Genomic DNA, 9,393 nt, shown 5'->3' on the forward strand with positions numbered 1-9,393 from the left:
TTTACTTGTGTTGTCATATTGGTCAAATTATTTAAACTCTCTTAATCTATTCTGATCCATATAATGGAGAAAATGGCGGGTGGGAGGACGAAATGAAATAACGCATGAAATGCTTGTTAAATAGGCCCGAGAACATAGTTACATGCGGCATTCAGCTTTAATCCTACATGGAAAGAAGATAGGATATATAATAGTCTGGCACAGTTAGTTGGCTGTTCCTTTCTCTAAAGCCTGATTTCGTATGTGAGTCATTGTGTGGTTGCTATAGAAATCACTGAATAGTAAAGATGATTATTTTAACAAATTCTTTTGTAACTTATTCACTGTAAAATACTTCTCTTTCTGAGTAGCCTGAGGTATGTGGTTTCTCTTGGAACGTTCTCTAAGAAGTTCGTCCTCAAGTATTTGAATTCCTTCTCCCTTCTCCCCAACCCCATATGGGATATGATACTTATGAGTAAAAAACCCAAAAAACAAAAAGAGATGAATTAGATACCCTCAGAGATTTACTGAAAGACTAAACAAATTTCGTAGTTTTGTATGTTTAACTCTGGACAAACTGCCTAATACGTTGATTCTGCTTCTTCCACATTCTGGAGCACTGTGTCATGCTCTGTGACTTCCCAGTCATTTCTGAAGAAAAAACCCTCAGCGGATGGGGCTGAGGTAAGTAAGCGTCATAGATAATCATTTTCTGGAGGAAACTGGTCTAGCTGAATACACTGTGCTGGATAGGCATTTGTTTCTTCTTTTCACAGTTTGGTTTTGTTGTTACCTTTTCTAATAAGACACATTCTTTAAAATGGAGAATGTGATATAATGAATGCCTCCAGAAAGTGAAGAACGTTTGAATGGCTTCATGAGAAAAGGGCTATATTTAACAAATATGTCTATTTAAATGTTTCAGATTTTCTTTCTGCTAAATAGAAAATTTAATTAGTGAAAAAAATCTAACAGAGAAGCCTGGTGTGAGGCTGGCCGTGGGGAGAGATGAGCAATGGGAGCATCCTGAGAAAGCTGTAAGGAAAGAGAGGCATTTTCTTACCTAAACTCCTAGCTCCCTAACAGTCACTCCTGCTGGGTGGAAGTCATTATGTTATGAGCATTGCCAGTGACCATGTCTAAGGTTAGCATTTGTAAGTCTCACTTTTCTTGAATCACTTTATAATGTTTTACTTTACAATTAGAGAGGAGGAAAGTCTGGATGTTTCTGTTATTCTTTAAGATTTTTTTTAATTGTGCCAGTATAATCAGAATATGGAGTTTTAGTAAATAATTATGGTACATGTTTAATAGTCCTATCAAAGAGCCGTTATCCTTGGGATCCTAAAAGAAATTATATAAATTCCCAGACAAAAAAGGATCATGAAACTCAGGTTGAATTCATTCACTCAACAAATATTGATGCAGTATCTACACTGCACTGTGACATTAGTGCTGGAGATACATGTTAAACAAAGTAATCATGCTGAGTTCCTGCCCTCATGGAGCTTTTCATCAATCAGGGGAGACATTCATTAATTATATGATCAACATATGTAAAATTGCAGCTCTATAGTGTGCTCTGAGGGAGTGCTATGGAGTCTTACAGTCGTCTGTACTAAGGGGTTCTAACATAGTGTGGCCAGAAAAGGATTCCCTGAAAGAATAATACTGGACTAATATCCCGAGTAACTAGAAGAAGAGGAAAAGGAAATTGGGATCCTCCTGTCCAAAGGCCTTGGGGCAGGGAGAAGTATAAGGAACTAAAATAAACACAATGTGAATGAATCCCAGAGAGCAAAGCTTTAGAGAATGAGTTAAGGCTTTGCATAATTATCTGGAAAGAGATCGAAAGTCACCGGGATTTTTAAAGCAGCAGGAGCATTATTAAATTTGTGTTTTGAGAAAGCAATTCTGACTGCAAATTGGAGAATGGGTTGGAAATTTTAAAAAAGTGAAGGCTAATGCAGTAGTTCAGATGAGAGACCACCAGGTTTTAGTCTATACATGTCCATCTTTTTAAAGTCAGTAGTGACCACTACACTGACTGATCACATGGTCAAATATCACTCATTTTATCCAACTATTCAGCAACAGCTGACATCATCGATCACTCCTTTCTTCTCGAAACAGTGTTTCACCTGTCCTGCTCGGACCTCCATTGACCTCAGTCTCCTTGGCTGGTTCGTCCTCTCCCCGGGTAAGCTGCAATACTCCAGGACTTCTTCCACGGACTTCTCCCTCTATGCTTCCCTCCCAGGTGATCACATCTAATCCCAAGACTTTAATGTCTACATACATGCTGGTAACTTTTAAATCTGCACCTTCATTTGTAATCTTATTTATTGATGTTTTATTATATGTCAACCATGTCAAAGCATGTCTTGAATCTGACCTCCATTACCGACACAGTTTCAGGCCACCATTGCCAATATGCCTGTTTCAAGCCACCACCTTTCAATTGCAATAGCTTTCTACATTGCCTCCTTGCTTTCCTCCCAGCCTTCAAAACCATAAATTAAATCACGTCACTCTCTTGCTCCAAACCCTCTAAAGTCTTTTAGTCTTCTGTAGAGTAAAATCCAAGATTCTTCTCATGACCTATAAAGTCCTGCATGATCTGCAGTCTGCTGTCCTTCTGCCCTTTCTATTCTCTTCCCTGCTAGCTTCACTCTAGCCACACTGGCTTCCTTGCTGGTCTTGAAAAAATCTAATCAAGCCCAGGGATCTTGCCTCTGCTGTTCTGTCTACCTGGAAAGCACCTGCACCTCAATAGCACAAGACCATCCCCCATGGTTCCCTCACACCTTTCCTCAAACATGTTTACATATAAACTTTTTTGACCACCCTCTCGAAAATAACACCCCATCCAAATCATTCCCCTTTGCTCCTACTGGCTTTATTTTTCTTCATGGAATTTATCACACAATTTATCCCATATGGAATTTATACCTCACATTTATATTTGTTCATTAATTAGTTTTATTATAACCCCCCCATAAAGATTGTGAGCTCAATGAAACCAGGAAGTTTGTCTTACTTATTGCTCTATGAGACAATGTGTATGGTAGGCATTCAATAAAGTATCTGTTGAGCAAATAAATGAATAAATCCATAAAATCAGATTAAAAATAAATTGGCTGCTAAGAATTTGAACTAAAGTGACTTACATATAGTGCATATGCAACAAATTACAGTTGTCAATAATTATCCATATATACTGCTATATTTAACTCTCAGAAATCCCCATGAGGTGAGAAATATTAGTCCTATTTTGCAGATAAGAAAATCGAAGGTTGAGAAAAATTGGAGATTTGCCTGAGATTCCACACTAGTATGTGTTTAAGTAAGGAATCCAACCTGGGTCTTAAACTCCTTTCCACTGTCTCCTTCACACAACCTAAGTACTGCCAGCAGAGTTGACTGACTTTGTGTCTTCAGGTAATTACATAAAGTAATCTTGGCACAAAAATAAAATAATGGCTTGTGGAATATGATAGGAATAAGGAGTCAGAAAAACTACATGTCAAATTCCAGCTCAAGTAATAACCCAGGTTGTGACCTTGAACACAGTCTTCACGTCTCAACTTCAATATTTGCCTCTATAAACTGATAATCTTCAAACTTGCATAGTACACAGTGGGACACCAATGATTAATGCTTTCTGCCTGCAAAGAATTATCTAAGTGCTAAATAATATTATCATTACTAACAGGCTTGGAATTTTGGTTCAGAACATTTGGCTACTTATCCAAACCTTATCTAAACTATCTTAAAGTTTTGGGTCTTTAAAACTGCCCTTACTAAAGCTTTCTCATTGCTTATAGTCTAAAATGATTGATTTAGAAGAGAGCTTATCCTGTGAATCTTGTAAAATTTTCAAATTTCTGCTTTTAAGGTTATCCCTCAAAAGGAGGTGAAGAAGTATTTATTAGGAAAGCAAAAGCAAGCTGCTAGGGAAGGGATTCCTTTCGAACTCGCCATTTGCTCTGAGCATCCTGCGGTGGATGCTGCTAATTTTCTGAATCTGTGGTTGAGCCAAATTTCAATGGCAGTGGGATTCCTGAACACTTCCTGCCCAAAGGGACCCAAAATCCAGGTACAACAAGCTAGAGGAGAACCACTGACTGGAAAATAGGTCATTAAAAAAATCATCCAGTATAGCCATTCAGTAACTTTCCTTGACAAGAATTTTAGATAACTCACTGTGGTACCAGTTTAAGTATTATTTTTCTCAATGCATACATATTATTTTGACAATCTTATATCACAGATATCATGTATATTGTTTACTTAGAGATTTATTGATTGCTTAATAGATGACAAGGATTTTGTTAGAACTAGAAATATAGAAATAAAGATATAGCCCCTAACATTACAAAAAATGTTAATGAAGTAAACACAGGAGCTTGGATGAAAGACCCTAATTTAAACTGAAGTTATAGCTCCTATGACTTTCGAGAAACACATAGCATAGACGTTAAAGCAATAGACTCAAACCAAATCACCTGGTTAGATTCCAGCTGTGCCACTTATTAGCTGTGTGAATTTTCACCAGTTATTTAATTTCTCTGGGCCTTGTCAGAGATATTAATAGAACCTATTTCATACAACTGTTGTGAAGATTAAATTAGGTAATATGCATAAAACACTTAGAAGTTACCTGGCATAAAATGTATAATTACTAGTCGTTCTTATTATTCCAAATATAATGGTCTTTCCCTGGTACCAACACACAATCCAACATTTTAGTCAAATCTAAGTCAGAATAACTATAGAATATCTCCATAGTAGGTGACAACGTTAAGAAGTTCTTAATGTGATTGAGCACTATTTATGAGTTTCATTCAGGACTTTACCACTTACTACCTGAATGAACTCGGACAAGTTACTTAAACTCTCTGTTCTTCCATTTCCTTTATTGCAAACAGGAGATAATATTTGTACTTCTGATGAGGAGGGGTTAAATTAATTAATAAAAGTAAAGGACTTAGAAAAGAACCTGACACATTGAGCTAATCAATAAATGTTAGTTATTTTTTTATTGCTAACATCAGAAAATAAATTATGATTAAAAGGAAAGGGACCAGAGTCTCTATGAGTAATTAACAATAAAATTCATCATATATCATTTTAAAGTACAAAATGCTTCCTCTAAGACGAACATAGCTATTAGTAAGAAATAATCAATGAAAAATAAATACTTTCAGGTCTACAGCTGACAGAGTCAAAAAAATATATATAACAGCTGACAGGTAATGAATCGTATGATCTTTTCAGAGTGTTGTTGGACAAGCTCCTGTGGGTAGACATCAATCTTCAGAATTTATATAGTGCCTACTGACGAGCCCGAAGCCCTTAACAAGCTGGGACGTGGGATAATTTAAAGTAGCATCAAGGAAAAGAAACACAAAATAAGCAGCGGAAGGAAAGAGTGCCTGACACTCTGCTGAGTTTCACAACGTGGCCGATGGCCTACTTCAGTCTTAAGAGCCACACCTGAAGTTGCTGTGTCTTGTTTGAACACTTAGCTCCAAGTCCCAAGGAAGTTAGAGGATCCAACGTCTACCGATATCATAACTTTTTATCATAACTGACACGATTCTTCTACAATGAACATCAAATGTGTTTGGGGGAGATCTTTCCTATTACAGACTGGCAAGGTGTAACATAATCCTCCTCTTCTTCTCACAAATGGAATTATTTTCATGTATAGTTTTGGAGGTTACAGAATCATCATCTCCTACATTGGCGTGTGTGAAAACAATGGCTCTGTTTATAGTCCCATCCACTCATCTTTCCTGTTCTTTCTAAACTCGCTAAATTCTTATTTACAGCCTCCCCACCCCGCAAGGTACACTGGCCGATTTCCAGCTCATTCCTAAGAGAAGATAGCATTTCCAGGTCTGTGCACACTGAACGTATTCAGAGAAGATTTCTCCTTGCTAAGGCCAGGATGATAGGAAATTTCCTACTATTCCAGCAAATGAACCAGCTTTTATTTGCTCAGTGTGCTCGATGACAGCCCTCTCATGCTCGAGTGGACATTCTGGGGGTGGCCTGGCTCAGAATCCAAAGACAGAATAGTTTCTGTGGGGCAGCACAAATCCTGCAAAATTGCATGCGGTTTCTCCTTAAAAATTGTTTATTAAAAGCCTTACCAATAGTTAGGAGTATCCCAGAGATGTTGGCAAAGAAATTCTACTTGTACAAATCATGCAAATATGTGTCTCTAGGATTTTTTAAAATAATAAACTCAAATTGGTTTATATCTTGTTGCATTTACACTTGTTAAACAATAAATAAGGTAATAAGATCTTCTTTATTGTTACACAGCCAACAAAGGTTATGACCGAACTAGTTTTGATTCAGACAAAACGGAAATTGCGTATATCCCTCCATCTAGGATAAGCCTGTAAAAACCGACGAGCGTGGCAGCAACTAAGCCTTGATCTGCTTCTCTTCTCTCCTTGGAGTGCGACTGCTTGGGTGAAAACAGAACAGCAGTTATAGAATCTGCCTCCACCTTGAAGAAGCTGTGGGAGTTGACACAAAAACTGCTATAAAACATATATATATATTTTTTGCACTTTCCTGATTCCTCACTTTCTACAAACTCCCAATTTAAAGTAAACCATCACCAACAAAAAACAAACGGTAACCCTGTACTTCTGGCTAAGTATTTTTCTCTACTCCCAAGATCACTTTATTAGTGGCAACCCACATATTGCTGCTTGATAAGATAATCTATTCCAGACAGCCACTTGGCATCTTAATGAAATCAGTTAGAAATAACCTAGTAGATGTGTGGAAGAAATATTCAAAATAATGTTTAAAAGAGAATAATCAGTATTTCCTAGTAATAAAAGAGCTGCTTTCAAAAAGAGATGAAACATTAGTTTGAAATATTTCTTTAAAATATGTGAGTACAAGCTACCTTTATGGAAGAGCTTCGGTTTAAAGAATTAAGATTTACATTGAGCCATACAAAAGTTGCTTTGCTGAATGGCTGCATATAAATTGAGCCTTTGAAAGTTGAATACCTAAACGCGTGATATCTATTTAGAGAACCATATGGAACCCTTTTATTAAAATAAAGATCTTTCCTTGTTGTTATTGTTTTGTCATTTTCTGTGATAATTTTCTGGCCGAATTTTTTAAAACAAAGCACACTTACGACATAAAAATAAGAGACTTTGGGGAAAAATCTATGTTGTGACACCTTTAACCTATCAAGTGATTATAACAAGAGCTATCTAAAATTGAAAATGGCTGGAAAAAATTTCTTTGAACTTTCATCTTATAGAATTTTCCATCTGATTTCACAAAAGGCATTTTAAAGTTGATGTGTCTTGCTACCAATGGGCAGCTCTAAATTCACTGAACTGCCTTCTTCCTCATGGCAGGCATCACTGACGGCCTTAGGAAATGAATGCTGAATCCACTATTGAATCTCCTGCAGATAAGGGATGGCACAGTTATCCTCACCTGCTTGCAAAGAGAAGTGAGTGTAGCGTATTTTGTATAAGGACCCAGTACAATTACATTAAAGAATAAGCCAGCCTCATGGTGAGGGTATGGAAAGCAACTATAACACATTTTTCAAACACTGGTAATGTTATTGTTACTTCAATGTCTTTTCAAATAGAGACAGAATGTACCTTCCTTCCAAGAAGGGATCATAACAGTGAAACAGGAACAAAGAAATGAGAAACATTGCATCTTTCTGAGGGTGCAGCTTTTATACGATTCTGACACTAGGTTATTTAATCACTTTAAGTGTCTGTAGCAGCACTTCTCTTCCTCCTAGCAATTTGGACTAGAAAGACTGTGACAGCAACTGGAATATGAGTCACAGGATGTACTTTAGGTCAAGGCAGCACTGAAGGAAGGCCAAGTCAATACTTTTTCAAATGGTGGAAGTTTAGGGGATTTTTCTTTTCCTTTTTTCTTTTTCTTTTTGGTTTGCTTTCATTTTTTAAAGTATTGATTTTATGTTTTGGACTAAAGATCTTCATGTTCCTAGAGTTTGGGCTGCCATTAAAAATAAGAATTACAGGGGAGTTTTTGTTGGTGTTATTGCAGTTGCTTTTAAATAATATTAGAGAATGCTATTGTGTGTGGATAGATAATTTTGCCCAGTCTTTTCCTGATCTAAAGTTATCCTGATCCGAAGTTCAAGATTAAAAAGATTTCCAACTAGAACACATTTAAGTAATTGTGGCCACAGCATATTTCATGGAATAAAACATATTCAGCAGTTTCAAGTTACTTAAATTATATTTCTTTTTATTGAAATCTTACTTTGAAAATCAGAATTCCTGGGATCAGGAAGCTTTTTTAACTCATCTGACTGATCAGATTCAATGTACAATGAATATTCATGGTAAGTGTCAGGACATGTATTATGCCTAGAGACAAGTGTTGATAAGATATGTTTTTGGCAGTACAGGCGACTGGGGAGGTGCTGGGGAAGAGAAGATAAACATTGTGTCTGGCAATGTCTCTTATAATTTCCAAGACATCAATCACCATGATGATGATGCCTATAAAGAGACATATCAACTTAAAATCAATACATAATGTGCTAAATTCTTTACACTTTGCTGTAGGAGGCAGGGACAGGGAGGGAAAGGAAGGAGAGTAAGTCATAGATCTAGGAAGTGTGACTAAGAGTAAGCACTTTCCTCAGGCCCTGGACACACCATGATGGCATGTTTTCCCTGGACAACCTAATCTTATTTCCTTGGAAAGGGTTGGGCCTGGGCAGTGGGATAGAGGTGTGCTCAGAACACATCTGGACCGGGAATTCTAAGTGCACTTAGCAAAGATTATTGATTGCTATTGGGATAGATGGGCTTTCACTTTTCAACAGCTCATTTTTTGTGGAACTGGGAAACTGGAATGCTCAGAACAAGAAGTATACTTAGATAGATTACAACACAGTAGATTTAATTCCATTTTTAGGGAAAATGAGTTATTCACTAGATTTATAGTGTTGACTGGAAATCTAAGGCATGTTATAAGATCTGTACCAGACAATATGGATGAGAGAATAATAATGCATAGCCCCTGCCTTAGAGAGCTCTGTGTTAGTAGTTCATCAATGCAATTTTATGGTAGAAGAGTCAAAAGTTGTATTTGAATAAGGAATGATCGCAGACTACTGTTTAATCTCCCATAAAGAAGAAAATAAAATTGGTCTACTATTATTTGCTAATCATAATTTATTGCTAAATTATATCTGTCAACTTTCTTCCTAACATCTCAGGACATGTGGAAAATAACGTGCCTTGAAGGTTGCACTGTATGGAAGAAATATTCTTTCAGAAATGAATAACCTAAAGTTAAGCCACTGAATGTCTCCCCATCTGCCCCATGAAGAGCTAAGTCCAGTCCCTTTATCTTCAG

The 9,393-nt window shown here is 36.8% G+C and overlaps 1 long non-coding RNA gene across 1 annotated transcript; it reads left to right on the forward strand.

Moving 5' to 3' along the window:
* Positions 1–346: 346 nt before the first annotated feature.
* Positions 347–7,098, forward strand: LOC139078882 (uncharacterized). Its single transcript, XR_011532060.1, has 3 exons — positions 347–666; positions 2,116–2,242; positions 5,263–7,098. It is a non-coding gene; the product is annotated as an uncharacterized lncRNA (long non-coding RNA).
* Positions 7,099–9,393: the final 2,295 nt, after the last annotated feature.

This window comes from Equus przewalskii, chromosome 2 (assembly GCF_037783145.1).
Source record: "Equus przewalskii isolate Varuska chromosome 2, EquPr2, whole genome shotgun sequence".
In the NCBI taxonomy this organism is placed as follows: Eukaryota; Metazoa; Chordata; class Mammalia; order Perissodactyla; family Equidae; genus Equus; species Equus przewalskii.